Source organism: Amphiprion ocellaris, chromosome 7 (genome assembly GCF_022539595.1).
Source record: "Amphiprion ocellaris isolate individual 3 ecotype Okinawa chromosome 7, ASM2253959v1, whole genome shotgun sequence".
Taxonomy (NCBI): domain Eukaryota; kingdom Metazoa; phylum Chordata; class Actinopteri; family Pomacentridae; genus Amphiprion; species Amphiprion ocellaris.
This window is the reverse complement of record NC_072772.1, coordinates 2198548-2206253: the sequence shown is the minus strand read 5'-3', so window position 1 is coordinate 2206253 and position 7706 is coordinate 2198548.

The following is a 7706-nucleotide window of genomic DNA, read 5'->3' as shown; positions in this document are numbered from 1 at the left end:
CAGCCAAGATAAAGACACAACTCAGCTGCACCAAATCCACTAATCACTGCACACACTAGCACCATGTGCTAACTGTGGCTAAAGAACCACATTTACCAAGACAACTATCCAGTACAAAGCCCTAAAACACACCAAGAAACACATTAAAGACGATTTTACTGATGGAAGCTGCAAGGCAACGCCTAAAGAACTAACTAAAGCAATGGAGCCAAACCCGGTGAAGAGAAGCAGAGGAAATGTTTGTCTGCAGCTAAATAAAGCAGGAAGACACTGAGCTGCTCAGGTGTTCCTGATAACACCAAGCTGCTCAGGTGTTCCTGATAACACCAAGCAGCCACCTGGACAGCCAATAGGAACACAGCTTCCTGGAAGTCCAGAGGGCTGGCTTAGTCAAGGAAATTTAGTTTAAAGTTGAAGCAGAAAGTTAATAAAGAAAGTTGAAAACCATCTTCTGATACCTGAAATCTCTGAGTTTTCACACAAAGAACACCTGAACATGTCAAACTGGTTCCATAGTAGAACCATCATTGTAAAAACGTCATAGTATGGTGTGTTGCTCAAAAAACATTATGACCCGGCTGTCAGGGGACAAACATGTAAGAAACATGAGAACAGAGAGAACCCAACCAGTAGGTCACAGTTTATCATCCCCCAGTCATCTCCTGAAGTCCATATGGTGAGAGACATCAGTATCTGGTTGTTAATTTACCAGAGGATGCTTATAATCATGCTGATGTGGTCTGTACTCTACAGTATTTTAGTGACTCAATAAATGCCTAAGTTGTTTTTTTTAAATGCTTTTTAGTTTTTAATAAACATTTAACAGCCTATATGTAATCAATAAATGGCCTTTGCCTATCTTAAGAAAAATTCACTCAGAACTCTGATATGTTAACAGTTCTAAATAAATCAATAAATACATGCATACACACAAAAATAAGTTAATACATTAACTGTGTTAAGATTTAGATTTTTAAAAAGTTGTTTATGTTTTTGCAGAATCCAGTATTGCTCACTGGTTGGTCATTACATTCTGTTAGTTTGATTTCACAGTTTAAAATGATGCCACCTCTTTTCAGACAGAACCTGTGATAATAAAACAATACAACATTTTTAGTTCCGTGTTAATAAAGCACTTAAAGCTTTAAGTATGGCTAAATGCTTTTTTCAAAATTAAATATATCACTCCTTAGGTGGTAGTGGCCCCAAGTTCAGTAAAGTTGAAAAGATATTCACAGATTGGGACTTCCAGCATCAATAACTCATTAGATATAGGTTGTCAAAACATAAACGGTGCCTCTTTCCCATTGTTGCAAGGCAGACAATGTGCTACAAGCCCAGTTTTATCAAAAGTAGCTGTCTTTCAAGCTACAGGAATAACATTGGTGTCTATGGAGTGAACAGGGTCCGTCTGCAATTTGCAAAACCGCTGCAACAGTAAAGAGAGACAAATATTCAATAACTTCACTCTTATACATTGTAGTGTCACTAAAATCACTGCAGCCTTCAACTGGCTCCTGTTGACAAAGTGTTTTAACAGAAATGTAAATGCTGTAATTTGATTCTTTTAATGAACCATGTAACTTGAATGGATGTGATGCTGGTGTGACCACAGTGCACACGTCTGATGTTGCTCACAGTGGTCCAAGGGACGCTCAGGGAGTTTGTGTGTTTGCTCAGACTCATGAAAAATTAGAGGGAACATTGGTTGTCTGTGAAGTGTGACAAGATGAAGATATTGCCCAAAAAATGTACATATAGACATCACCAGTTAATGTAAAATGCATATCCGTGTCGGTGTCATCTACAGACAACAATGCAAAACATCATGGCTAGAAGGATTTCATTTTTTGTCAGACCCTGCAACAGAGTTTGAAACATTATGTCTCAGTGATAAAAATGCATTACCTCCATCTTGTTTACTCTGTCAGCTGTGTAACACCTGCTGATGATTTAGGAAATGTGCCCATGTTAACTGGTGATAGTCAAAACACAGGCTGATGCTGCCTACTTAATAGCAAGCCTCAAAAACAAATGATTGCTATACATAGGAAGCTGTTACAAAGAATGCACAAGCGCACAAGGATGCTGTCATGCTCTGTGTTACAGATTCACTGCAGCAGATAAAGTATAACTTAGAGCTGATTTGATTACTGAACAACATGCAAACAATCCATTATGTACGATGAGCATATCCACAGTGATGTCACCCATTAGTTTGTGGCCTAACATTCTGAAACCGTAGGATTGGAATTGGGCTGTCGCCAAACTTGAACTATTATTTACAAAATAAACACCATGCTGTATTGAGGAAGGCTTGAAATTTGTGATTGAGACCATAAAATCATTTGGAAAATGTTTACTGAGGTAACCGATAAAGTAAGAAGCAGGGAAATGTTCTCATAGATTTAAATACAATCTAAAAAGCCCAGAAATTGTTCCCTGCCAGCCTTTAGAAAGAATGCAGATTTAAGACACTTGTGAGGACACCCTGGACAGGTTGCCAGTCCATCATAGGCCAATGCAGAGACAGACAAACAAGCACACTCATGGACAATTTAGAATCACCAAATCAGTTGGAGCTCCCAGTAAAATGTGTCCTACAACTGTTGTCTTAGGCACAAATGTCTAATAGATTTCTATACAAAATTCTTTAAGTGGCGAGTCTCACCCCTTTCCTGGCTCACTGTCAACAACAAGAGAAATGTTTTACTTTAAGTCACTAGAGTACTGAGAAATACTTTTTTCTTTAGGGTTTTGACAGCATAAAAAGTGGCATTTCAGTTTAAAATCATGTTCAAACAAAGGTGATTTACAGCAATTTTGGTATTCCCTGCTCACTATACACATAGTGAGCTCCACAGGAATGGAATGGTGATGCAGTGTTTTTGGTGACATTGATCTGTCTCGTACTTAACCTTCTCTGGAGTAGGTTAGGTATGCAGCATAAGTTAGTGTAGCGATGTATCCAAGTGAGAAGTGAACCACATGGTGACCAGGAAAATCAAGAATTAAACCTGAAGTTACCTCGCTAACTCCAACTGCTTTCTTGTACAGGCCTAAGGGCAAGATGACCTAATCAATTTGGAAATGGATATTTATTATTGTTAAAAGCAACTATACTTTCATAAAAGAGAAATATGCTACTACCATGTAGCAAGTGAATAGAGTAACAGCCATCTATGAAATATATATTTGATTGCAAATTATAATTTCCTAAACAGGAGAGTTTACATTTCATTGTTCTGTGGATTACTTAATCCCATGTGTGTTTAAATACATGGTTATTGTAAGGACAAAACAAAACACAAAGCTTCATTCTGAGAATTCTACACAACACAAGACTTTGCATCAGTAGTTTAAATGCCTTAGGGTTCAAAAATATCCACTATAATTCAGCGGATGGAAGGCTTTGGGGATTCTAGTTTGTTTTTCTGCTCACATTAAGTTCTGAAGAAATCAAACAATCTGGTATTCCATTGAATAAAAATTGGGAAAAGTTACACAACATTTAAAACAGTTGCATCCCTTTTCCTCCTTGTTCTTATGCTTGGGATAATCTTGTGTCCTGACCCTCATTTTGGATTCTTGGACTGTATATGTTCAGTATCTGCTCAGACGTCTTGCAGCTTCACAGTGGCGTCTGCTCCTCACCAGGTGGCACTGTAGCACTGCAGGAATGGCTGAACCTCCTACTGCATTCAGAGGAGATCACAGACTTTGATTTGCTTCTCAGACATCTCATATCTGTTCAGAAGCACTGCAGAGGATTCTGACTATTTCATTGTTTCTATTGCTTATTCTCAGTTAGGTTATTACAAAAACTGCCTGGATTCAGTGTAGAAATGTGTAAAGAACTCATTTATTCAGTGTGATGGATCCCTATAGTTGCCTATAGTAGTGACCTCGGCTGTAGATGACACGCTCTGAAGTGAGTATGATGCTTTTTTTATATACCATAAGCCTGTTGCCATAGAAAGCCCATTCAATCATGATTTAAAGAGAGTTGAGTGGCTGGAGGATAATCAGAGCGAATCAGCCAAGGTTGTCCAAAGTGCCTTGGGAATTGTAGCTTTGTTAGAAATTATTAAAGTGTTCCCCCCCAGATCAAAACAGCCTCCCATTCACAGCTGACTGAAAGGCTTGGTCTGTGGCAAAAACCATTAGGAGAGCCCGTGAACTCAAAGCAATGTCTCCTGGCAGCTCCGCATTGCTCCTGGAGCAGCGAGCCATTGTTTATTCATCGCCACATTGGCATTCAAAGTGCATCTTCACTGTTCTCTCTCATAACCAACAAGTTGCAATTTTTATGCATGTGAAGGTTGAAGGCAAATTATTTATGGGAGACTGGACCTGAGGAAAGTGAACGGCCTCTAGCAAAATGGTTTACGTTGAGAGCAATCCTTTTCTATAGGCTATTGAATTCGCTGGATCACAGCAAGATATGCATGTATTATTCAGCTTTTCAGAAAAAGAATTGCAGCCCTGCTAGACAGCCATCTGCTTTTCGGACATTGTGATGCATTTGAGACATGGTACCTTTCAGGATCAGGTTAAAGTCTTATTTTTCAGCAGGGGCAAATGAAATGAATGGGAAAAAAAGGCCCTCTCCACTGTCCCTCCCTGTAGGTTTTCACCTTCCTTGTGCTGCAGCGAAGGTTTTTAAAGTGAGAAATATCAGAAGAGAAATTGCACCAGCCTGTGTTGATGTGTCTGAATTGGAAGAAATGTCGAGCAAGTTGAGGTTCAGCTGCGACGGGAAGGAACTTTAACCTGTGTGAAAAATTATTCAAGAACATCTGGTGTTGTCCAGATGCAGCGATGGGATGTGTGAGGCGTGTGGTGCCAAAGAGAAGCAGGTGCAAGGTGAAAGGACTGCCACCTCTCCAGGGGCTGCTGATCTGTAGGATAATAGTTGCCCTACACACTTACCAAGATGACTCTTTAGAGTTGAACAAAACTGTGCATTATAGACTCTTTACATTCTGGAGGAACAATTTAAAATCCTTAATGGTTCTGCCTCTGACTGCAGTCTGCACATCTATTAACAATATAGCACATGGCAGTAGCTGTGTTTCTCTGGTTCACGGCACTTTAGTGGCTCCATAAAGAACCATTTTTGGTTGTTCATTACAGTGTAATGTTCCATTACAAAAATTATTGGAACTTTATGAATGTACACTTCCTCATTGTTCCTTTGATGGATCTTGACTGTGAAGTGCAGAGCATATTTAAATAGTAACATGGTGCAAGAGAAGCTTCCAATTGTTAAAAAAAAAAAAAAAAAACCTTTAAAAAGAAATGAATCCTGCTTGGGCTTATTCATATTAGTCTAAATATGGGTTGAATTCTTTTTCCTCATGTGAATATGTATACAGAAGTAATGTCTTCTAAAAATATTGCCACTGTGTATAGACAGCAGTGTGTGATGGCCTGAAATTGTGCCTCAAAATAGATGTTTTAGTGAGCACATAAAGCACCACCTCAGGTTATTACAAGCTAAAACATCAATTTCTGGTGCTTTCTCTTGTTCATGCCACAGAGGAAAAGTCTGATCCGCACCACCACTCTGGTTCGATGCCACGTTGTCCTCGATGGTGACAATTCGGAGATGAGCCTTATAAGAGCTAAAGAAGAACATGGCAGTTTCTACTTTTAGGCATGCTCCCGTTATCTTTTCAACATCTCACTGATTACATAGTTAGCAGAAGCTGCAGCCTTCTCCGCCTGCAATCACCAGTGTATTTCACATTCTGTATACTTGTTTGTAAGATCTAGTGCAGTGCCACTGATAAGAGAAAGTTCTTAGAGATCATCTGTGTCTCACTTAATTACCTAGTTAACATAACAATGGATTCCCATTTAATTTAAGCCACCAAGAGAACCTTGTTAGTTCTTCAGATAACCAATTAGGCCCTGGCTATGGAAAGAAATATGTATTTTATTCAAGTGTATCCATGGTTTTGGGAAATGAAAATCAGCTGCTTTTTTTCAGGGGGAGCTGTGGCGGCAGGGGGGAGGGAAGCAGGGACACAATGCTCAGTGATTGAATAAGTGATTAGACCTCAGGTTTACACAAAGGCTCCTCACTTGCAGTAATGGCTGCCTATTAGGGCTTAGTTCTCTAATTTGACATTCACATGCATATCAAAGTGACTAAGCTACTAGAAGACTGTGTGCTGGCCCATACAATGCCAGGCTGAGTTTGTGTTGCAAATAATGCTCTTGACCTTTAGCTAATAAATAATATCCTGAGAAACAGAATGCAATCATCCCAGGCATTACAGTTGGTTCAAAAGGTAACCAGCAGCTGAGTAAGTTTTCGCCGTGTGGATCCATTTGGGACATTTAACTGTAAATGATACATTTGTTATTTTGGGGGTGATTGGGTTTGTAATGCTGAAACAGTTTGATGATTTTGAGTCTTGCAAATTTGAAAACCGGAAGGCAATAATTATAATAAATTAATAGTAATAATTTTTTTTATTATTTTGGATGACATACTAAACTATGACGTTTTGGTGACATTGTGGACGACATATTAAATTATGACATTTTTGTGAAATTTTGGACGACACACTAAACTATGACTTTTTTTCCACATTTTGGATGACATACTTAACTATGACATTTTTGTCACATTTTGGACAACATACATTATTTCATCATATGGCATGTTTTTACAACATGTTTGAAAAATCGCGTTTTTTTTCGACATAGTATAGTAAGGCATTTTTTTTGCGCCAAAATTCATGATGATTTTTTTTTCAAAGAAAACCTTTCTGGAGTGTTTATAACGCCCTCCTTTACATTATTTCATCATATGGCACGTTTTTACAACATGTTTGAAAAATGGCATTTTTTTTCGACATAGTATAGTAAGGCATTTTTTTTGCGCCAAAATTCATGATGATTTTTTTTTCAAAGAAAACCTTTCTGGAGTGTTTGTCACGGCCTCCTTTACATTATTTCATCATATGGCACGTTTTTACAACATGTTTGAAAAATGGCATTTTTTTTCGACAAAGTATAGTAAGGCGTTTTTTTTGCGCAAGAATTCACGATGATTTTTTTTTCACAGAAAACCTTTCTGGAGTGTTTTTCATGGCCTCCTTTACATTATTTCATCATGTGGCACGTTTTTACAACATGTTTGAAAAATGGCATTTTTTTCGACATAGTATAGTAAGGCATTTTTTTTGCGCCAAAATTCATGATGATTTTTTTTTCAAAGAAAACCTTTCTGGAGTGTTTTTCACGCCCTCCTTTACATTATTTCATCATATGGCACATTTTTACAACATGTTTGAAAAATGGCATTTTTTTTCGACATAGTATAGTAAGGCGTTTTTTTTGCGCCAAAATTCATGATGATTTTTTTTTCAAAGAAAACCTTTCTGGAGTGTTTTTCACGGCCTCCTTTACATTATTTCATCATATGGCACGTTTTTACAACATGTTTGAAAAATGGCATTTTTTTTCGACATAGTATAGTAAGGCGTTTTTTTTGCGCCAAAATTCATGATGATTTTTTTTTCAAAGAAAACCTTTCTGGAGTGTTTTTCATGGCCTCCTTTACATTATTTCATCATATGGCACGTTTTTACAACATGTTTGAAAAATGGCATTTTTTTTCGACATAGTATAGTAAGGCGTTTTTTTTGCGCCAAAATTCATGATGATTTTTTTTTTCAAAGAAAACCTTT